The 24,800-nt window shown below is 38.3% G+C and overlaps 2 non-coding genes and 1 pseudogene across 2 annotated transcripts; all 3 read right to left on the bottom strand.

Moving 5' to 3' along the window:
• Window positions 1-22,970: 22,970 nt before the first annotated feature.
• Window positions 22,971-23,166, bottom strand: LOC129250952 (U2 spliceosomal RNA). Its single transcript, XR_008582874.1, has one exon. It is a non-coding gene; the product is annotated as a U2 spliceosomal RNA (small nuclear RNA).
• Window positions 23,167-23,398: 232 nt separating this feature from the next.
• LOC129250911 (U2 spliceosomal RNA) lies at window positions 23,399-23,594 on the bottom strand. The gene has a single exon (XR_008582847.1). It is a non-coding gene; the product is annotated as a U2 spliceosomal RNA (small nuclear RNA).
• A 232-nt stretch (window positions 23,595-23,826) lies between these two features.
• Window positions 23,827-24,011, bottom strand: LOC129250968 (U2 spliceosomal RNA; annotated as a pseudogene).
• Between the last annotated feature and the right edge of the window lie 789 nt (window positions 24,012-24,800).

Genomic DNA, 24,800 nt, shown 5'->3' with positions numbered 1-24,800 from the left:
GTGGTCGAAAAAGTCTTTTCGTATTTCTAATCAAACTTCAACTCATTTTTTTTATATTTATAATCAACTTTATTAAACCAAATATGTACCATTTTGGTCGACCACCTTTTGCCATTTTTCTTCTAGAGACATTATTCCATCAGCTCAAAACTTTTGTGGTTTCTCGGCGAAAAACTGCGACAAGTAATTTTCACAGGCTTCTCTTGAAGCCAACTTTACTCCATTAAGGGAGTTCTGCATTGACCGAAACAAATGGTAGTCCGATGGTGCAAGGTCCGGGCTACATGGTGGATGCATCAAAACTTCCCAGCCAAGCTCTCCCAGTTTTTGCCGAGTCATCAAAGATGTGTGTGTCCTAGCGTTGTCCTGATAGAAGACGTTGTTGACAGTAAAGTGTAGAATCAATCGTTCGAGCAGGCTGAAGCAGCTCATAGTGGATGATTCCTTTCCAATCCCACCAAACACACAGCATAACCTTTCGAGGCGTCAATCCTGGCTTTGCGACCATTTGTTGAGCCTCACCACCCTTGCACCATGATCTTTTTCGTACATTATTGTCGTATTTGATCCACTTTTCGTCACCTGTTACCATTCGCTTCAGATAGGTCGACCGGAGCGAGGTGCATCTTTCACATCGAAATTTCCAGAGCGGAAGCGAGCGAACCATTGTTGTGCTACACGAACTGATACAGCATCGTCTGCGTAAACTTCACAAATTTCATTGGTGGCTTGCGTGGCATTCTACCCTTTTTTATACAAAAATTTCAAAATATAGCGAATTTCTTCATTATTTTCACTCATTTTTGAACAGCTATAACTTTTTTTCAACTTCTCCGAATTTAATTTTTTTTGGTTAAATGAAACTTAAAATGTCACCTTTCTAACACCATATGATATGACACAATGCGATTGGTAGCACTGGAGATAGATGACTCCAACGACATCTATTGACAAAATACGAAAAGACTTTTTCGACTACCATCATCATTGATTGCTGACCAATTAAAAATAAAATATGACCATTTAAAAGGCGAAATACTTTCTAAGCTAATTATTGGAGTAAATAACCCCCATTTGATAATGACATTGAAGGTACGTGAAAGTGGATGGCAAGATCCCGGAGGGGTGAAAACCAGATTAGGATGGACAATTTTTGGTGGCGGTAACAATCAGAGTAAAAGTACCGGATTATACACACACAAACATTCGCCGAAAATATTGGAATTTCGATGCCAAAGGTAAATCCGGTTTCAACGGAAGATCAACGAGCTGTATAAATCTTGCGTAACTGCGAATTGCGTGAGGGTCGGTACTTCGCGAGCTTACTGTACTCAAATTATAATACAATATACAATTGCCGGAGCTCTAAGTTGCTTTAAGTGGCTACAACGTAAGTTCTCTAGCAATGCAGAGCTCCAACACAACATGCAGCAAAAAACTAACAACTTAGTTAAAAAAGATTATGTGACCAGGTTACCGAATGAAGCTATGGTGCTTGCGGTGACAGAATTTGGTATTTGCTGTTTTTTACCAACTGCAATCTGCACATGTCAAATAAAATTGGACTTGTGTGGAATGCAGCCGCAAAATCTAGAGGTAACCCTCTAAATAACTCCTTACTGAAAGATATAGATATGTTAACTGCACTTGTAAATATAATGTTCAACTTTCGCAGGGGTAGAGTCGCAATATTCGGTGATATCGAAGAAATGTCCCTCCGTATTAAGTTATGACACCCAGACGCAGATGCTCAGCGTTTTCTCAGGCATACTAATATCAATATTTCGATAAACATTTGCAGGCTTAACGTTTTAAGTTTCGCGCTTCTTGTTCTCCATGTATAGCGCATTACGTGCGAATCCTAAATGCTTCGATTCACGATGCTCAAAATTCTCAGGTAGCGTGTGCAATAAAGAATCACCATTACGTCGATGATTTATTGATTCAACTCGAACCGTCGACGAAGCTATTAAATTGGCGAAAAATGATCGAGGCGTTAGTATATTTAAAACTCAAGCAATTCTTAAGACGTTTTAGCATCGCGTTGCTACTCTCAAGTCCTTTACGAAGATGACTGTAAAGTATAACTGCATACTTTCGTAGACGCAAGTGAAAATGCATACGCTGCCGTATTGCTGGTAGCAGCTAAAGCAAAGGTCGCGCCATTGCGCCCGCTCAAATATAACAAATATGGTTGAGGAAGCACATCGTATACAATTTGAGAAGCGTTGCCTGTGGAGCGTCTGAAAAATCGTTTTTAAGTGGCTTCAACAATTCGTAACAAGAAGCAACTGCTATCAGTGAATGGCACTGAATACCAACAAAAATGAATGTCGTTGATATCGCTACGAAAACGAAGCTTTGCATTGAGGTAGTTTATGAGTGAATAAATGGTTCCGTCCTCCTTACTTTACCTGTTGAGGAGTGGTCGGAAGAAGATCTTGGTACCGTGAACACCAGCGAATTTCAAACTAAGCTTCTAATTCACAACGTGGGAAAGGTAAATATAAACTTTAAATATTTTTCGAATTGGATTCGACTGTATAGAGCTATAGCAAACTGTGTGCTTTACATCGAAAAACTTAAACAACGTCTCCAAGTCACATGGGAAGGCAGTCATCTAACCGCATATCATATTCGGTGAGGAAAACTGTTTATTTTTAAGACAGTTCAAATAAAAAATTTTGATGACTAGACATTGCTTAAAGTTGGTAAGCCTGTATGTAAAGCTGGTCCGCTATGAAACCTATAAGTTTTTATGGACGACGAACTTCTTATTTACGTGAAAAATAGGGCAACATGTTTTCAGTCATGCGGCCAGGCTCAACGTGATTTCATTGTTCTACCACCAGATCATCGAGTAGATTACTATCATCAAATAATAAACGAGGAAAGGTGTTTTAGAGCAACCAGCAATAAAGCTTTCCGTGCTCGACATCGGCATAGACAAGGCAAGCGCCGAAGATTCGTCCGCTTACCGCGGGGACATTGTTGCTTATTTGAGCAATACTTAAAAATATATGAAATGGAGCAACTCTGCACTGAGTTTCACTTATCTTTGTAAATTAACTTTACTTCATTTTACTCGCTAATTTTATTTCTTCTGTGCACTCAGTTTAGACTTACACTTCAAAATATAATAACAAATATTAGTCTTACTTCAAAAGAAACTAAAGAGGAAAGTAAGGTAAGTTAGAACTTATATATAATTAAATAATGAATTGCCAAAGCGAATATGAAAAAATTAAAAAAATAAAATAAAATACTTTGCATCTATTAAAACTTAGAACTATTCTTTTCATCCTTCGCAACATAAGGTACACCTTAAATGAATATATTCATTTACATATGGGGTTCCCCAATTGATAAAAAATGCATATGTATATAATCGAAAAGTTAAAAGCTTATACTGGAAGAGGAGTGGGTACATGCACTTAGCCTTCGGAGTGCCAAATATTTAATATTGAAGCTTCTGTGATCTGTGCAGCGCTATTTATAACAACAGGGGCCAAAGCCTCGAATCGTTAAACTAAAATTTTTCGGTCAATACGAATTTTTATTTCTAAAATTTATTACATACTTTTCCTCTTCAATTTTAAAACTCACATATCGAGTTATACTGTACTACTGTAGGACGTAAAAAGTTGTTTAAGTAAATTATGAAAAAATTTTGTTCACGCTTCATAATTCATATTTTCGGCACAATGCTGTGTCTATGAATGTGCGCTGGATTCCTTCAGAATTTTTATCGAATCGTAATATTTTTCCTGTGGCAAGTGTATCCGCATATGTATGTATTCACATATTTGTATTTCGATTTGCCATATTCCAGTGTGCCTTGTAAAGAATAATTTCTCCATGAAGGAATTTGGTTTGGTTGAAGGAATTCAACAAATTTTAACAATTTGGTGGTCTATTTTTGAATCTATCTGAGGCACTATTAAATTCAGCATACAAGTTTTTAATGATATTTTTATATTTTGTTGAATAAGTAACGAAATGTAAAATAATTCGAAAATAAAGATTTATAAATGGAATGTAAAATTTTTTTCTATATTCAAATATATTACCAATGATCATATTAAAAAGTACCTGTAGCTAGCCTACGGCGGTAACATTTTTCGTTTTTAATTACAAACGAATTCTACTCGTCTTCGTGGGGCTCCTCAAAATTCCTTGCGTTCCTGCGATTCAAACTTCTCTATACATTAATGTCCTCTGTGTTTTATAGTGGAAAGAAACCTGACGTCAGACTGGTCAAAGTTGCGAAAAATAAAGTAATTGTTTTGGAAAGATGCCACCTCCAGTATTAAGTGACCTTGGTCTATCATCCTTGGAAGTTACGTATTCAATTTCTTTTTTTATCATAGCTCAAGGCCAAATCAGGTAATCTCTCATTCTTGGTTAATACTGAAAACAAACAAAACTTTATGGGTAAATGTATGCACGTGTACTTAGCAAACCATGGTGAACCGATTTTTAGAGGTGTGGCCAAGATCAGACCGTTAACCGTATGTACACATAACATTACTTCTCTTGTCACCAGTCTAATTCAGTTGCATATATACATACATATATATATGAGAACAAACATATATTCGCGAAGAGACATATTCAGATCACTTTTGTAAGCATGAGCATGCGTTGGAAAATACAAGTGTAAAATCCACGTTTTTCCTTATTGTTTCGGAATATATAGCTACTAAAAAATTTTGGATATTGTTAAAACTATAGTCAAGATATCAATAGATTAGTCTTTCATGTATGGAATTTTTCTTTTAACGTAAAAAGCTGGGGGGTTCAGGAAGTATAAAAACGTAATTTTAACTAGTACGCAGACAATTAAAGCCCTTCATCCTTTTATAATATTCTGGCACTCATAATAGGTACATATAAGAAAGTATATAAAGCGTTTTTCAATAGGTGCGCTTCAACTTTTTTCCGATAGGGAGGGCGAACGACGCAATATTTTTTTATTTTTCGCTTGTCATTTGTAAACTTCATTAGTATACATTTCATCATGGAACGCTACACACTTGAGCAACGCGTTAAAGTTATTCAGGCTTATTATGAAAACGGGCGTTCAAATCAAAATGCATATCGCGCACTTCATCTTCAATGAGGACGCACATTTTCACCTCAGTGGATTCGTCAATAAGCAGAATTTCCGCATTTGGGCGAAAGATAATCCAAGAGAGATTGCCGAAAAACCAATGTAGCCACAAAAAGTGACTGTTTGGTGCGGTTTACATGCCGGCGGCGTAATTGGCCCATATTTTTTCGTTGACGAGAACGATCGCCACGTTACTGTGAATGGAAATCGATACCGCGACATGATAAACGATTATTTTTGGCCGCAATTGAATGGTATGGACTTAGACGACATGTGGTTTCAACAGGACGGGGCCACAAGCCACACAGCACACGCTACAATTGATTTGTTGAAGAGTAAGTTCGATGAGCGCATTATTTCCAGAAATGGACCGGTCGAATGGCCGCCGCGCTCGTGTTATCTGACGCCTCTAGACTATTTTCTTTGGAGTTATGTGAAGTCGTTGGTCTACAGTAACAAGCGGGCGACGATTTGTGAGCTCAGAGCCAATATTGACCGCGAAATTGCTGGAATTTCGACCGATTTACGCAAAAGAGTGGTCGAAAATTGGGTTCAAGGATTGGACTTCGTAAAACGTGCACGCGGTGGTCATGCAAAAGAAATCGAATTTCATGCTTAAATGTATATGTTCAAATTCGATAATAAAAAAAAATTAGTTAAAAAAGTCAAACCGTTTGTGTTTTATTCAAAAAAAAAGTTGAAGCGCTCTTACTGAAAAACGCTTTATGTACATACCATATTTCTAATGCAAAGAGATGTGAAAATGTTGCAGTCAAATTGGAAATTTACTCTATACATATAGGCTAAGTTAATAGACGAAATATTCGTTTAATTTTAATACTAAAAAATCACCTGCTCCTACTTGTTGTGCAGCACATGTTACAATCGGGTGTTCTTTAAGAGCTTAGGAACTTAAAAGAATTATACAAAACAGAAATATTGTTGGAATGCATTTTGTATTATAATCTGGTGATAATTTCATGACATTTAGTGTCCGACTATAATATCCGGCATAAGTCCGCCGCCGTACGAGTTGCATGTTCTGATCAGTTCAACTTTTTAATACTTTTTCCAATAGATCTCGCCGCGCTAAATGGCAAGTCTTATAGGAACCAAATGTCGTCGATGTTGAGTTGAGTAGTTTTTGTCATTCACAGTAACGGGAGCTCGTTCCTCATTTCGAAAGAAATAAGGCTCGATGGTGCCCCCAGTTCTTTATGAACTTTCGACACAATTTTTTTTTGCTACGTAAATTTTCACAATTTGAAAGAGTTGGTCTGGCTTTAAACGAATAAATTAATGATAACTAGCCAATTCTTACTGAGCAGAAATGTCAACACAGTTTGCTGAACTAAGAATGCGGTCAAACTATAGTTTTCGATATCGATAGTTCCCATGTAGCTAAAAAAGCACCCAATATTTTATGCTATTCAGCCAAAATAAGCATTGCTGCTGACGGTTGTAGTCTTTTCTAGTATTCGTTTCGTTCAAAGTCAAAGCCAAGCATAATTTTTTTACTATAAGCGCGTCCCAAATGCCAGCACGGCAAAAGAAAATTTTAAATGTTTTTGATAATTTCGTTGCAGCATATTAAACCTCGTTAAAAATTATTAACAAAAACAAAAAGTAACATAATAAAAAATAAAGAGTGAACAGTTTTTTAATTGCCGCTCCAAATTACCGGCATGTACACTTAGGGCAAATATGTTATATTCCTTTAATTGGAAAGCAATATTCAAGACTCGCTACTATCGCAACTGAAAGCAGAAAGAACACCTATGTTGTTATAATCAGTGAGCAATACAAACAAACAAACAAAGGCAAATGGTTGGAGGACCCCACCGGTATTGCGGCACTGTAGCTCCCACCAGGAGGTAAACACAACAGAAAACGGGGGCGGAAACGACTTTGTGTGGGCACGCATCCAATAAGTCACACAAATAAGCTGCTATCTAGCGCCTAGCGATAATATCGAAGAATTCCGATAGATGACGTTGAGGACATGGCTTTCGAAACGGAGGACCGGTAATTGTTGCCGGCGATTTAAAATCCAAAGCCATTGAGTGGGGTAGGCCAACTACGAGTTCAAGAGGTAAGAGGGTTGTGGATATATGGGGCACGCTCGAACTGCCGATCATGAACACAGGGGCAGTAACTATATTTAGAAGACCCAGTTGCGAAGAAACAACTCCAGATAAAGCGCTCGTATCTAAGCGCAATGTTAAAGTAAAGACATGGAAATTTCCCGTAAAATTCACAAGCAACGGCTAATACATCTTGTTCAGAGTAGAACATATGGGAACACCAGGTGCGAACATAAGGAAAAATGGTATCCGTAAGTGGAATGTATCAAAGCTCAACCGCGAAGCGTTAATAGCCACCGTTGATGCACATTCCCACGAAGACATAACCCTTAGAAACGCCACAGAAGTAATGAGAGCGGAAAGCCGTCACGTCACACAAGGTTGTAATAAAGCGACGGCTCTAACTAAGAAAAATCATAAAAGTTCCGTTTATTGAAATTGGGAGCTAGGATACCTACACGGGAGCTAAGCTTGAGCGCGATGGATTAAGTCGTAAAAGAACTCTATTCAAGTCATGCATTGTGAGATGGCACTAAGTGTCAAATAAATGTAACAAAAGAGCAGGCGAGAAGCTCCAGTCAGCTGCAAGTAAACTCAAAAGCAACAAGCCACCAGTATCGGATGGCTTACTCACAGAAGTCCTCCAGGAGATCGCAAATATGCAACCATAAGTCTTACTACTTACTGCAGCGTACTCCAAGCTGAAGTTTTGGCGATTAAAGCGCTAAATAAAGACGGAATTAAAGAAAGAAATATCTACATGTATTCCGATAGTCAGGCAGCTCTGAAATTGCTTCAATCATGGAAACTCCCTTCGCACAGTTTTTCTTTATAACTCTACTCTCTCTATGGGTGTCGGGCTGCAGTATCATTGAAGGAAAGTGTAAGGCGGATGAGTTAGCTAGTAGTGCTCCACATTATTCAAGACAAAGTTAATGTACATATGCCCTTGGCAACATGTGAACTGCAAATATTTAGATACACCTTAAGTGTTGCCAGCAGTCAGTGTTGGAGACAGTCACAAACCTGTAGCATTAGAAGACAGACGTGGCCAGAATGGAGTATGGGTCACCCTAATAGTCGACTTTAATCTAATAGGAAAGACGTAAGAACATTTGTACGAGTCCTATCTGGGCACTATCTTATAGGAAGGCATGCCAGTGAAATTGGGGCACCCTATTTTGACTTTTTCCAAGGCTATCAGGTTGTAGAAAAAGAAGAGACAGTTGAACACATCTTCTATGCGGGTGCATGCCTCTGTATAGAGGAATGTTGAGTTTGATCGGAATAGCTTTACTGGGCAGCACCGTTGGAGGACTAACTGATTTATAAGGTCCATAGGATGGTTTAAGTAGGACCAAGTGGAGTAAGGATGGTATAGTTTCTGTGGTACCAGAAGGTGCCTCTATTTGGCCTAGGTACGTCATAAGATAGCCACTTTACTAACCTACAGCGTATAATGAGAAACTACTTGCAAGACCCGCAAACTGTCTATCAAACCCCAGTGGCTTCTCGATGTATACACGTCACTTTAGTAGGGGCACAATGATCAATTCTTGTTCCTGACTTGTGTCGTATCTGATATACAACAAAAATTCCGTATGCAAATGCCTGATACTACATTATCGGATATGCAGACGATATCGCCGCAGTCATCACAGCAAGAAAGCATGAAACAGCTCGTAGAAAACTCAACCAAATCATGATACGGATACAAGTTTGACTAGATTCACATGGCCTCAAATGGGACACAGGGAAAACATGGCTAGTCCTTCCAACCACGAAGCACATCCTTTGTGCACTAGTTTGATCAGGATAGCTGAGGTTTGCTGTGTCAGTGCAAAGAATACTCTTTCAGTCAACGTTCCTTTTGATGTTAAATACGCTGCCCGTTTCGTGTTTGAATCTTATATACTGTTGTAGTTCCCAGATACGAGTCTTTCGTACATATATCTAGTGTTTTTAAGAGCTTGAGAATAAAACAAAACAGAATTATTGTTGGAAAGAATTTTTATTATAAATTTTTGAATATTTTTTTATTTTTTGAATACGTTATCTGACAAACAGTTAGTAACAGAAGTAAGTATACACCGGATACGTTTTCAATTCCCCCCCCCCCAATCGATTCCTTCAAACAACCTAAGTTATAACAAAATTGTGTTTTATTTACATGAATGAAATACAAAAACATATTTAGTCCAAATAATGACAAAATTTTAAAAAGGAACAAAATTATAGCTTTTTATATTAAACTTTATAAAAATTCATGTCTCAAAAGTAAGTATACACTTCATCATATTATTAATTTGTGAAATCAAAAACATAATTAAAATCAAATCCTAGTATTTGGTAACCATTAGACTTTACAATCGCTTTAAGTCGTGATGGCATTGATTGCACCAAGTTTTCAGTTACAGCTGGTGGTATTTTATTCCATTCCTCTTGAAGGACATTTTTCAGTTGTTCCTTCTTTCTAATGGGATGTTAACGTATTTGCCGCTTTAAATGTTCCCATAAATGTTGGATTGGGTTGGTATCCGGGGACTGTGGCGGTGTTTTCAGCTGTTTTCGCACATTGTATAACAGCCACTCTCGTAAAATGTTGGATGTGTGCTTGGGGTCATTATCCTGCTGCAAGATAAACGTTGCTCCAAGGCCCAATTTCGTAGCACTTTCTGTTAAAATATTTTTCAAAATATTTAAGTTACAATAGGTCCATAATATTTTCGATAAATACCAAGTCTCCAACCCCGTTCGCAGCCATACACCCCAAACCATCACAGAGTCCCCTCGATGCTTCACAGGTCCGGTCATATTGTTTGGATCCACTTCCGCGCTAACTTTTCTCCAAACTTTTTCACGTCCATCAGATCCACAGATACTGAACTTACACTCATCAGAAAATATAACTTGGTTCCAAAACCTTCGGTCATATTTTTCATGATCTTTTGCGAATGAAATCCGTTTACTCCGATTGACACTACTCCCGAAGGACTTTTTCCTAACACTGCGCCCGTGATAGCCAGCACTATGCAAAACCCGGCGAATAGTTTGGGTGCTAAATTGTTTTCCAGTCTCATTTTCAACTTCCAATTTCAATTTGGGGGCACTTATTTTGGGGTTTGTCCTGATTTTCCGTACGACTAAGCTTTTTTCTCTGGGACTTAAGAGCGGCGGACGCCCACAAGGCTCTTTATTAGTGGTGCTTCCCGCACTTTTATATTTATTCACAATCTTTTGAACTGTAGCAAAAGTCCTATCTATCAAACGACCGATTTTTCGCAATGATTTATGTTCATTGTGATATTTTATAATCAGTTTTTGTAAATCATCAGAAAGCTCTTTTCCTCTTGGTGCCATTACTAAAAATGCCGCAAAAATTAATACAAAACGTACTTCCCTAAATTTTTATACTCACTTTAATTATTTCCTTTTAGTAGCTTTAACTTTTTTAATCAATACGTAAAAATAAATGTTATGCTAACTGAACAATCGTTTGCTGTATACTAACTTTTGTGACATAAATTTGGCTGGCATCAAAGACAAAGCAAAGCGTGGATAACGGTACCTAAAATTTACAGCTAAATTAAGGCGCATACACTGCGTTACAAAAACGAACTTTTTTTCTGTCCTATGAACGAAATATAATTTTTCGGAAAGGGGAGAAAAAATAAAAATACACGTGTATCGTGATTTCATGTACACGTCAGAATTTTTTTTTATGTATAAAATATAGAGCTCGTAGTCCGCCTGTGTGAAAAGCTTTGGATCAATTTTTAACCCTTTTTCCGTGATCCAATCGCGCTGAATTTCTGCAGGCAGACTCGTGGAAATGTTTTTATTATGTAAAATTAAAAAAAAAAATTGTATCAATTCTCAGATTTTCTTGAATCTCTTTTTTCTAAAAAAAAAATGGACTCCAAATTTTTAAACAACTTATTAACCTTTAATTTATTGTTTCATACAACACACTCTGTGCCGTTTGTGTGTTTGTTACAGTTCCGGAAGTTCCGATCATCTGACAGTTGCGCTACTAGAGAGGAGACGTATACTTTGACAAAAGTGGTCGGATTACTCATGGGTGTTAATTCGTGTATGGGAAGGTCGCAAAAGAGATCAGCATTACACTGAATTTAAGTGGAAGCCGCTAACATGCTACAAAGTAGGCGTAGAAAATCTACCATTAGTGCAGCCATCTCAAATCATTTTGCCATCACTACACATTAAGCTCGGTATCGTATCAAATTTTGTTAAAAACTGGATCGTGAGCCGAGGCGATTGCAAGTTTGCGCAATATTTTTCCGAAACTGAGCGGCGCAAAGATTCATGCAGGTATTTTTTTACGAAGGCTTTTAGTAACTTTATTTTTTTAATGATGTGTATAATTTAAGGAGTTTTCAGTGGTCCGCAGATAAAAAAATAGTTGCAAGTTATGAATTTTCATCAAAATTGAATGCTATCGAACAACGTGCATGGAAAGGCACAGTTGCCGTTATTGAGCAGTTTCTTGGCAACAAACGAGCTGACAATTATAAAAATATTGTTGCAGAAATGATTTCGGCATACGGCGAAATGGGCATATTAATGTCGCTAAAGATCCATTTCCTTCACAATCATTTAGATTGTTTCCCTGGTGATTTAGGAGCTTGTAGCGATGAACATGGCGAAAGGTTCAATCAGGACATTGCGGCTATTGAAAAGCGCTTTAAAGGACAAGACATTACGCATATGCTTGGCGAATACTGTTGGTCTATTTGTCGCGATACTGGCACAAATGCTTACAAACGCAAAAATAAAAGGCCTAACTTTCTTTAAAAGCATTAAAATTTTTAACAATTTTTAATTTTAGTATAATAAAATTAATAAAAAAATTCGGGGTTTTATATCTCTATTGTAATGCGGAGTGAAATACCTTTGTTTTGATACCCACATCGGCATATCTCATGCAATTTTTTTTTTAATTTGGAACAGGTGGCAACCCTGTGAAACATTGTCAGTGGCAACACCTAGGTGAGAAGTCTAGAAATGTGATACACTATCTGTGTGCCCAATTTCATTCAAATCCGTTAAGCTAATCCTGAGATCGTGTGGCTATACAGATATGCATACAACAATTGCTCGTTTAAAGTTATAAAATACAAAACAAAACAAAATTGTGACATGTACATGAAAATCGCCGATACACGTGTATTGTACATATGTGCACCGCGGCTATAAGTTTCTTCTTACATTTCATCAGTCCAAGTTTTGACTACTTTTTCCAATAAATCTGGCCGTATGTCATCAATGGTGACTTGAATATGGCAAATGTCGTTGATGTTTATTTGATAAACTTTTAAAAACAAAAATTCAGGCACATTGGTTCCATAGCGCTCATCATTCACCGTAACGGTAGCTCCTTCCCATTTCGAAAAAAATAAGGATTTATGATACCCCAGTACTCTACGAACGTCGTGAAGAGATTCATATTTGGCAAAGTAAATTTCCACAATTTGGAAGCGTCGTTCTAGCGTTAAACGATTCATGATGACTTGCCAAACCTTACTGAAATGTCAACACAATTTTCTGATCTAAGAATGCTGCCAAACCATAAGTTATCGATATCGATAGTTTTTACACAGCTAAAAAAGTACCCGATACTTTAGTTTTAATCGTTTCCAGTTTCGAGGTTGTATGTTTATTCTGTGCGTCTAGCTGCGTGTATGTCTTTCCAGCAGTCTCAGCAGTCTTCAACGACAACTCCACTTACGTTTGTGACATCTGCTTTGACATTCCGGTGATATTCATCACGTCCCTGACTATACCTGTTGATTGTACTGCAGGCTCTGCCCTCATTTCCGCTTTAGTTGATGATCCCTCAGTTTCCAGCTGGAACGTTTATATATATGTGAATGAATATATTTCGCAAAGAAAATCTCTTTCTATAATTCCACCGAATTCAATCACTGGAATGCTAAATAAAATTCATAACTTAATGCAAAACTTTCTTGCTCTATTTAATTTCAATGATTAATCACTTAATATCGCTTTACACGTTTACACTTTCACACGTCAAGCTTAAGACTGATTTCTTTGTGTGCATACAATTCTGCTTGTATGTGTTACATATACGTGGCAAATCGTATTTTCTGGTCACTTATTTCATGTTATCTTTTATTGTATTGTAGGTCTTCATTCAATCGGTTTTGTTGATCATGATTCATCACAGTATGCTTGTTACGGTCAGCGTCTACAAGTTCGCACGCGTTGTCAAAGACAACCATAAAATATGGTTTTATGTGTTGCATATACTTATGTACGTGTAAATAATTTATAAATTCGTAATGTATCTTTTTTCATTTTTACGCGTTTTAAGCTCAAACTACATATGTATGTCAATCCACCTAAGCAAATACAAAAACTGCAAATGATAAATGTTAATGCTTCCGGCAGTACGCTCAATTACACACTATTCTTACCCTCCATGAATTAGTCGTTGTTCAGTAAGATGTATAGAATGCAAAGCAAGTAGTTGCGTGCTGTTCGTGTGCAGACGTAATTTTTACTGCGCTCCGCGTTTTTAAGTTTTCTCACTCTACGATGGTCATTTAATTTATCAATTTTTATATTTTAACGTCCTCGAGATAGTGACTCTTTGAATTGATAATTATACAAAATACCTTACACTTGCATTTATGTATAAAATGCCTTGTGTGTGCGGACTAATGTTTGAACGCAATCAAGCTAAAGTACAGTGCGGAAAATGTAATGAACTTTTTCATTTGGATTGTGTTAGTGTTTTGCCAGCTGATTTGGAGTTCCTACTCAGGTAGGGCAATAAGTTTTTTTGTAAAAACTGTGCGGCCGCTCGCCGAAAATCTATTCGCTCCCCTACTACTTCCGTTAGTGGAGAGGCATCAAAAAACATTATATCTACTAACTCACCAACTGCCGCTAAAGTTAATGAGAAATTCGGTGTTTCGCAGGTGCAACTAAAGCCTAATTAGTCTCAACGGCTAAGTGATAAAGAAACTTCTAGCCGTCCTATATGAGATTGCTTCTCTTAAAGCTAAGTATGCCCGGGCAATGACTGTTATTAGTGCTCTTCGATCAGACAAACAGCTTTTGATCGAAAAAACTGAAGCACTGCATTTAGAATTAAGAGCCATGCATAATACTAGCATCGAAGGTGTCACCTCTGCTTTTGCCTTGCTCACTACCGAGGTTAACGAGCTCCGTGGTTGTATGCATGCACGTGGTTGTCAGATGAAGAAAGCTAAAACGGCAAAAATTAAAACTAAACATCAAACTAACTCTCCTACATCTGGTGTAAATGCGAATGCTATCTAGCCCTCTCACGGAACAAGTGGTCTAAATGACACTAATACTTATGCTGCTGCTGCTGTGTTAAGAGAGGCTAAGATAGCGGCAGAGCCATTAAAAGGATCATCAGCCTCTAACTGTTAACGCCGGCTTCTGCACCCACTGCTTCAGCACCTACTGTTAGTGTATTGACGCCCACCTCTGCAGCCACTGCTTCGCTCAGTTATGCTGCTGCTGCCGCTGCTAATATCAATAATTCAACTCCGCCTACTCTCTCTGCTTCTTCAACTAATGCTGAAGCTGCTGCTGCTCACATCAATTTGTCGACTGCGGGGGCCAAACAAAGCACTGGTCCCGTACCAGCGAACAAATACATACTCAAACTTCTTGGACAACTATTCAAGGGCGAAGGCGTAAAAACAATAAAAGCTATCGGGATTTAGTTATTGGTATTAATTCAAGTACTGAGCTTGATGTAGTAGCTACGAATAAGTGGTTACATCTTGAGTCCTTTATACCTTCTGTAACTGAGGATAATGTTGCTGAAAATGCAAATATTGATAAAAATCAGATTCTATGTTTTCAGCTGGTAAAAAAGGATACTGATATCCAAAGTTTAAAAAAAAAATTAATTTTAAGCTACGGGTTCTGGGCTGGCGAAAATCCTCCACTGAACCCTCCCCGAGGGTGCCAGCTGGTAATAAGTACCACAGTTTTCCTATTTTTTCAGGAGGTACTTAGCTAAGTTAAGGGTACTATGGGTAGGGTTCAATACTCATCAATAGTACAGCACTACTCAAAGTACTTTTAACGTGGTCGGGGGTGAAGGGCTGGATTAAGGTGTGATGCGACCCGTGCCGAGAATCTGTCAGGCTTGGGGCCCTTCTAATAAATAACTAAGTCTCGAACGGAGCTTACGGATAACTGGCGCCCTCCGTAATAACTAGGCTTACCCGTGTAGTTCGGAGCTATGAACGAGCGGACATCCTTTCTCCAACACTCGTGGGTCCAAAAATGTAAGGAGACTATCATAAAACAAATAAAAAAAAGGAGATCGGTCCTCCTTCTAATAGACCGACAGGAAAAAACAGCTTAATAAGTCGATCGAAGCATATAGCGACAGCCTCAGCGAAAGCGTGGCCAGCTGACACACAATCAGAACTGGACACAGGTCCAAGTACAAGTAGGGGGGTACTAGCCCGGCAGTCAACTGCGATTCAGCCCCCAAAAACGGTCCCGACCGGAAGCACTGCTACTGCTAGCTCCGGTACCGAAGGATGGCCGCTTGTGAGGGTGGTAGACCCAGCGAAAGCGAGCTACCAGGATCGCAGAAAGGCAGCTAGGCTCCTAAGGAGGGTGCACGAAACTCACCTATAGGAAGCTGAAATGTCACAGGAGTTAAAAGAGGCGATTGAAAGAGCGAAAGCGATCATTCCTGATTTCAACCCAGACTTCAAACCAACACAATCGGCTCCAAAACGACAGTGGTCCTTGGAGGATAATAAGCCAAGCGCAAAAAGGCACAAATCAATGGGCGTGACCCCCAGCGTGCGAAGACTTAGGCTGGCACCAAGGCCAGATAAAAATAATAGTGTGCGACGATGAGAGATCGGTTCAGCTGTATAAAGAGGCCATCTCCAAAGTCAGCGAAGTGTACCCAAATGCCAAGCTAGTGGTCGTGGGCAGGAAGGATATTCCGTCCAGGCCGCGAGCAGGGGTTTGGTTACCTTCAACCGTCGAAGACCCGAAAGAGATTATGAAGCTCATTCGGGTCTGCAATCCGGATATCCCAACGCAGGAGTGGAGGTATGTCAAAACACTCACCCACAAAAACAGCGTGGAAGAATCGAAAGAACAGAAGCGCGCCACCATGCAGGCTCTCCTGCTCCTCACAGAAAACTCAATTGAACCGTTAGCGAAATGCGATGGGCAATTGAGATACGGTTTTGTAAAGCTTCACATTTATAAAACCGACACGGATGCAATTGAGTTCCTCACCACGAAGGAAAGTGCAAAGCCCATGAGCGAATTAGAACCCATGAGCGAACACGAGCCAATGAGCGAAGACGACCATCCCACCGAAGAAGAATACGCCTCTTCAGGCTCAGAAATGGGGTTAGGGAGGTTGTACTTCGAACGGGAGGGTAAGTATTCCGTACAACAGCGTAAGTATTCCGAAAGGGAACTTTATGCGAAAACAAAGAAGACCCAGACATAACGCTAACAGCTGATGCATCTTCTGCAGATAAACCTACATCATTGTAAGGAAGCCTGCCTTGCCCTCCTGGATCGTCTGGCCGAAGATCAGCCGGATGTAGTCCTCATCCAGGAACCCTGGGTATGGAATGGCGAAATCTGCGGTCTGAGGACATCAGGTTATAAAGTATACAAGACCAATTGTGAAGGTACTAAAAGAGCATGCATAACGGCAAAAGCACATCTTAACATATTTATAATTCAAAATTTCAGTAACGCAGATACTACGACGGTTAGCTGGGAAGTGAGCGGAAGCAACATCTGGCTAACCTCGTTCTATTTTGCCGGAGACGACACAGGTCCACTGCCGTCGCCGCTAATAAGAAGCCTTGTGGAAGACTGCAAAGCTCACAACCGCAAATTAGTCCTAAGAGGTGATGCCAATGCCCACCATACCGTATGGGGGAGTTCGGATATAAACGAACGAGGTGAGTCTCTCTTTAATTATATTATATGTAGTAAGCTTTTAGTGTGTAACAAAGGCAACGAACCCACATTTATTACGCGCAATAGACAAGAAGTTCTTGATATTACGCTAACATGTCACACCCTATACGGAAAGATGACGCAGTGGAGGGTTCTGAATGAACACTCTTACTCCGATCATCGCTACATAGAAATAAAATTTGGGGGAAACAACTCGCGGGCCCCGTCCGCCAGCAGGAACTTGAAAAAGACCAACTGCCATATATTATACATAAACGGGAACTTAAGGAAAGACTTCCAAATTCCCAAAATATTACTATTGAAGACAGAAAATCACTGAACGAACACGTACAAATCCTTACGGAGGTCTGTAGAACTGCGCTAAACAAGGCTTGCTCTTTAATTAAGTATAAGAAGAACAAAAAGCCGGCCTGGTGGTTGGAAGACCTGACTACATTAAGAAACGAATGCAGAAGACAGTTTAATAGAGCGAAAGCGACACGAGAGAGTAAAGACTCGGACTGCTATTACAGTAAGCTAAAAATTTACAAAAAAGAAGTTAGGAAAGCGAAAAGGTCTGGTTGGAGAACGTTCTGTGGAGAAATCGAAGGAACCACAGAGGCTTCCAGACTGCGTAAAATCCTTTCCAAAAAACACTATCCCACCGGATACCTCCAAAAACCGGACAGGAGTTGGACTACTTCGAGTGACGAAACTCTGAAGTTGCTAGTGGACACACACTTTCCCAGCAACGAATCATCTAACGTATTAATCAACAATGGTACAAAAAGACCAAACTCTGACATTGAAGAAATAATCACTGAAACTAGGATAACCTGGGCAGTGAACACGTTCAAACCATTTAAATCACCGGGCCCAGATGGATTATTCCCGGCCCAAATACAACATTCACTCAACTACATCATGGAGTGGTTGACGGCCATATTTAAGGCTGCTCTGAAACTTAAAAGTGTCCAACACCTAAGGATTTCAGGCCAATTAGCCTCTCCTCCTTTCTGCTAAAAACATTAGAAAGAATTTTAGAAGAGCATATTAGGGCTAACATCCGCCCTAATAAGCTCAGTATCTCACAACATGCGTACTGTAAAGGGAAATCTACTGAAATAGCACTTAACTCACTTGTTACAGAAATCGAGAAGTCAATGTATAATAAAGAATTCACACTGGTAGCCTTTCTAGATATCCAGGGCGCATTCAACAACATCCTACCGGATACCATAATAAAGGCACTGACGGATTTCGGGATCTCTGGCGCTCTGGTTGAGTTCATCAAAAACATGCCCTTGAGCAGATTTGTGATCGCAACCCTAGGGGCCTCATAGATCAAGAAAAAAGTTAGCAGAGGAACACCTCAAGGCGGTGTGCTGTCCCCTCTCCTATGGATGCTGGCCTAAACTCATTGCTAAAGAGCCTAGAGGAGAGAGGACAACACGTCGTAGCATATGCGGACGATGTTGCAATGGTTGTAAGAGGGAAATTTCCCAATACACTTAGAGAAGTCGTGCAAGATTTACTAAACATGGTTGAAAACTGGTCAAAAGCAAATGGGCTAAGCGTCAACCCCAACAAAACTGAACTCATCCTATTTACCAGGAAACACAAAATTCCAAATATAGCTCCTCCGACTCTGGGTGGAACGGCACTGTCATTTAGTGATGAGGCCCGCTACTTAGGCCTAATACTAGACCGAAAACTAACTTGGAAGGCAAATGTCGAAGATAGAGTAAAAAGGGCGACAATAGCACTATACTCTTGTAAACAGCTGATAGGACTAAGTTGGGGTCTCTCCCCATCTATCGTATACTGGCTTAAGGGGGGAAGCTGGTCTAGAGCGCAAAAAATGGGCATATTTTATGAATTTATTTTGACTCAACAAAGGAATCAATCGAAAATCTGTGAAATAGGTTTAATAATATAGCTTTCATGGTACAAATACAAAATTTTTCGTCTGAATTAATTTCAAAATGGCCGCTGTCCAGCAGTTCTCCTAAGGCGCCTTTTTTTCTAGTGGGTCCATTGCCGAAGACGTAAACTCCTTAATTTTTGTCCTGGATCAAAAAATAAAATTTTTTTAGTTTCTATATAACAACAGAAAGAGACTTACGTAGGATTTTTTCGATATTTTGTTTTTTCGCGAAATGGTGCACGTTTGAACAAAAAGTTACAATTTTCACTATAAAGAACGACATAAAATTGTTGATTAAAAAAAAAACTATGTAATATAAATAAAAAATCCTACGTACGTCTCCGGAGAAAGGTATTTCGAATGTATTGTCAAAATTTCGTAAGAATCGGTAAAGATTTGTTCGAGTTATGTCTTCGGCCAGTTTAAAAAAAGTGATTTCGAGAAAAACGCGTTTAAAGTTGTAAATAGCTTCGGGGCATACCTGCGAGGCACTGCCGTCGAATGAAAAATTTGGGCATTTAGATATTTTTGCTGGCATCCCTCATTTGGTATATTATTTCTAAGACCCTAAAGCACCTTTTAGGACAAAAAAAAATTTTTCGATTTTTTCAAAATTCTAGACCAGCTTCCCCCCTTAACACGGCAATTGTCAGACCAATTCTAACATACGGCATATTAGTATGGTGGCCAGCTCTACACAAATTGTACATTAAAAGAACCATGGCACCCGTACAAAGAATGGCCAGTCTTTGCATCTGCGGGGCCCTCAGAACCACACCCACAGATGCACTAAATGTTATGCTTAACATTTTACCAATAGAGCAATACGGTAAGCAAACAGCTGCCAAAGCAACTCTCAGACTAAGAGAAATCGGCCTACTCAGAACGAACCAAAGAGGACACTCCTCAATTTTAGAACAATTCCCCTGCATTCCCAGCACAACGGATTTCTGTAGGACCAAGGACATCAATTTTAATAAATCCTTTGTCACAGTATTTCCTTCCAAAGAGGAATGGGATAACGGGCTCATTGTTAAGATAAATGACTTAAACATCTACACAGATGGCTCAAAACTGGACAACAAAGTAGGTGTAGGGGTCTACTCCGACAAACTCGGAGTATGCCAATCATTTCGCTTACCTGATCATTGCAGTGTATTTCAGGCGGAAGTCACTGCCATAAAAGAGGGACTTAAAGAAATAAAAACGAGAGTATTATCCACAAATGAAGTCTTCATTTACTCGGACAGTCAATCAGCAATAAAAGCGCTTGAATCAAAAACGCACTCGTCAAAAACAGTTCTAGAATGTTTTAAACTACTAGATGACGTATCTAAGTGCTACAAGGTTCACCTTATCTGGGTACCAGGCCACAGGAACATTGCAGGAAACTGTAAGGCGAACGAACTTGGAAGAACCGGTACAACGCTCGATCTCGAACCGGATAAGGCGCTGATACCCATACCCATAGCCACTTGTAAATTACTTATAGATAGGGAAACCATCAAAAAGGTAAATACAAGCTGGCAAAACCTCACAACATGCGAACTAAGCAGACAGCATGGCCGAACTGAAACAGCGGTCGATCGAAGATCTTGCTAAGATTCAACAGAGAAGCTATAAGAAAAATGATAGGTGTATTAACTGGTCATTGTTTAATAGGCAGCCACGCTAGAAGGTTAGGACTCTCGTACTTCGATTTCTGTAGAAGCTGTCTTAATACAGAAGAAGAGGAAACAGTCAGACACCTTTTATGTGAGAGTGAAAGCCTAGCTATGAGAAGACTGCGCACTCTTGATACAGCATTTCTAACCGATGTAGCGGATATAGCCCATCTAAAACTAACGAAGCTCTGCTCGTTTATTAAAGCAACCGGATGGTTTGAAAAGGAACACGTAGAGTAAGGATAAGCTCCAGTGGTATCACAATGGACCCGCGTAAGGTCTAAGTGTGTCTTATGACAACCACCCTACCTACCTACCAACCTACGGGTTCTGTCATCATTTTTTGACCAAGTTCTAAAACCGTCCGTTTGGCCTGCTGACGTCAAGGTCCGCCCTTACAATTTTTTTCAAAAGAAAGATTGTCCAGGCAAAATAATTTAGCCAATTGTCATAGTACATACTTTTGCATCACTAAACCATTTAAACATTCATTTTCAGAATATGGGTTGCATTCGTACTAAGTCGGAGACAATTCGCACCCGCAGTTCTCATTTAGATTTTGACGTCATAATTTTTGTTGAAACCTGGCTCAGTGCTAACTTTTTTGACGATGAATACTTCGACTCAACCGTATACAGTGTTTTTCGAAAAGACCGAAATGTAGAAAGTAGAGTTCTCATTGCAGTGCAACGTAAGCTACAAGCATTCCATATCTCGATTTTAAATGAGGATCCAATTATTGATCAATGTGTGTTTGTATAAAGGGATCATCTCTATATGGCTCTTTATACTTACTTGTATCTTACATACCGCAATAGTAATTTTGATCTTTACAAGTCGCATACGGACAACATTGTTTCCCTAGTTCTAAATAAGGTTGATGATAACCATATTAGTGTTTTTGGGGATTTTAATATTCCGAATGTTTCTTGCTCTACTAACTTCTATAAGCACAGTCTAATCCCAACTAATGTGACATCATCACTAGAATCATATATAATATTATATAATTGATAATCTATTAAGCCTTGATTTGGTACAAATTAATTGTTTCGAAAGATGCTTTCCATTTCAATTCAACCGGGCTAATCGGGTCATGTTCTTCGATTTCAATGTAACTCAAATATGTTGCTCTCTGGTCAAAATAATGAGACACGTATTTTTTTGTTCGCCCGAAAAAAAATTTTTTCAAGAGTTATCGGCAATTTTGTTTTTCGGCTCAAAATCGATTTTTTTTTTATTATATAAGAAACTTTTTTTTTTAAATGCCCATAACTTAGTCAAAAATGAACCGATTTTAATAATTCTGGGTTCAAAATGATCGTCATTACTTACACGAGCGATTTCATGTAGAAACAATTGCAAAAAATTAGTTGAAAATTTTTTATTTAGCAAAAAAGAAAAAAAAATTAAATTTTTTCGAAATTTAATATTTCAAAAAGTGTATTTTGTTTTTTTTTATAACTTTTTCCAAATCAAGAGGACACCTCGAACTTCAATTGAGCTGAATGCCCAGTAGCTAAAATGAGGAATGAATTTTTGAGTAGAAAACCTGTTTCGCACTTTTTGTTTTTTGCAAAATAAAAAATTATCAACTACTTGTTTACAATTGTTTCTTCATGAAGTTGCTTGTGTAAGTAATGGCGATCATTTTGAACCAGAATCAATGAAATCGGTTCATTTTCGACTAAGTTATGGGTATTTAAAAAATAATGTGAATGATAACTGGGGTTCCTACACGAGATTATATGCACATCTTGCCTTTGGTTTAAGTTAGATTGGCATTGAAAATTTAAATTTGATACGGGTACAAATAAAAAAATACCAGTCTAACGGTTAGACTCGATAGAAGTGAAACCTTCCGTAAAACAAACTGAGAGAGGATAAGACGAAAGCAGCATTAGGAGCGGGATAATTATAGGTTCATTATAATATTGCTATAAAGTTCATATTTTATTTTCTTCATTTTATCATTATTCATCCTCAATGTTTTCAATTTCAACAAATGATACGAGTGGCTTATGATAGATAAAATATGATACAAATGCTTTGGTTTCGATGTTGTCAAAAAAAAAATACCCAAACGGACCGAAGAAACAGACTTACAAATTTCTTCCATTTTCGTCTACTTGTATTCATATAAAAATTTATGTCTCTTCCCACCAAAGCTAAATGTATTTGTATATTTCTTCTTGTATTTATTCAAGGCCGAAATCCCGGCGTTACTGCAATACCGGGCCAACCGGTGGTAGAGGTGGAGGCAAGCGCCTAAAACAATCCACCCATTTCCAAAAATCAGTTTAACATTTGTTGTCCTCCGATGGAGGATCTATCAGATGTTAAGCTAATAATAACAGATACCACACTACCTAGTCAATACATTTTCTAATAAACCTTTTGAGAATTACACTCTCACAAAAATTAATGTACGAAATGTTTATACCGATTCACTTAAACTGACTTTCAGTATCTAAACCAAAACACTGTTTTCAATAAATAATCAGAAATGTCCTACAATGCAAATTTCAAAAAAATAAAAAATTTCATTTTCGTTTACATGTATTCATATAAAAATTTATGGCTCTTCCCACCAAAGCTAAATGTATTAGTATATTTCTTCTTGTATTTATTCAAGGCCGAAATCCCGGCGTTACTGCAATACCGGGCCAACCCGTGGCAGAGGTGGAGGCAAGCGCCTAAAACACTCCACCCATTTCCAAAAATTAGTTTAACATTTGTTGTCCTCCGATGGAGGATCTATCAGATGTTAAGCTAATAAGAACAGATACCACACTACCTAGTCAATACATTTTCTAATAAACCTTTTGAGAATTACACTCTCACAAAAATTAATGTACGAAATGTTTATACCGATTCACTTAAACTGACTTTCAGTATCTAAACCAAAACACTGTTTTCAATAAATAATCAGAAATGTCCTACAATGCAAATTTCAAAAAAAAAAAAAAAATCATTTTCGTTTACATGTATTCATATAAAAATTTATGGTTCTTCCCACCAAGGCTAAATGTATTAGTATATTTCTTCTTGTATTTATTCAAGGCCGAAATCCCGGCGGTACTGCAATACCGGGCCAACCCGTGGCAGAGGTGGAGGCAAGCCCCTAAAACACTCCACCCATTTCCAAAAATCAGTTTAACATTTGTTGTCCTCCGATGGAGGATCTATCAGATGTTAAGCTGATAACCACACTACCTAGTCAATACATTTTAAATAATAAACCTAATAAACCTTTTGAGAATTACACGCTCACAAAAATTATTTATATCAACATATAATATAACGCTTCGTAACTAAATAACTTTTAGGCCAGCGAAGACAGCATGGCGCGATAGCCGAGCGACTAGCAATGTGAGCTTCCGATCCAAAATCCTTGGTTCGAATCACAAGAAAAAATAAAAGTTATTTTTATTTAGTTCGTCGCTACGTTTATATCAACATATAATATAACGCTTCGTAGCCAAGAGGGTCGCTTTTTTCGTTTCACTTTTCCTCAAATCACTCCCAACGATTCTAAAGAAGTTTTCACTTCAAAAAATTCTAATATAGATGCCTTCCACTTCAACTCAACCGGGCTATTCGGGACATCTTCTTCGATTACGATGTAACTCAAATATGTTGCTCTCTGGTCAAAATAATGAGATACGTATTTTTTTGTTCACCCGAAGAAATTTTTTTTTTGAAGATTTATCGGCAATTTTGTTTTTCGGCTCAAAATCGATTTTTTTTAATTATATAAGACCTTTTTTTGTTTTAAATGCTCATAACTTAGTCAAAAATGAACCGATTTTAATGATTCTGGGTTAAAAATGCTCGTCATTACTTACACAAACGACTTCATGTAGAAACAATTGCAAACAAGTAGTTGAAAATTTTTTAAATAAACAGATAAACAGCATGCCACTTTAATGCTTAAAATTGAGTTTTACGAGTTGTCGAGTAGTAAACAAGACGAGACAATGGCTTTGAATTTCTCCTGTTGTGACTTTTCTAGGTTAAACAGCATT

This window comes from Anastrepha obliqua, chromosome 6, assembly GCF_027943255.1.
Source record: "Anastrepha obliqua isolate idAnaObli1 chromosome 6, idAnaObli1_1.0, whole genome shotgun sequence".
Taxonomy (NCBI): Eukaryota; Metazoa; Arthropoda; class Insecta; order Diptera; family Tephritidae; genus Anastrepha; species Anastrepha obliqua.
This window is presented reverse-complemented; position numbering and strand designations above follow the sequence as displayed.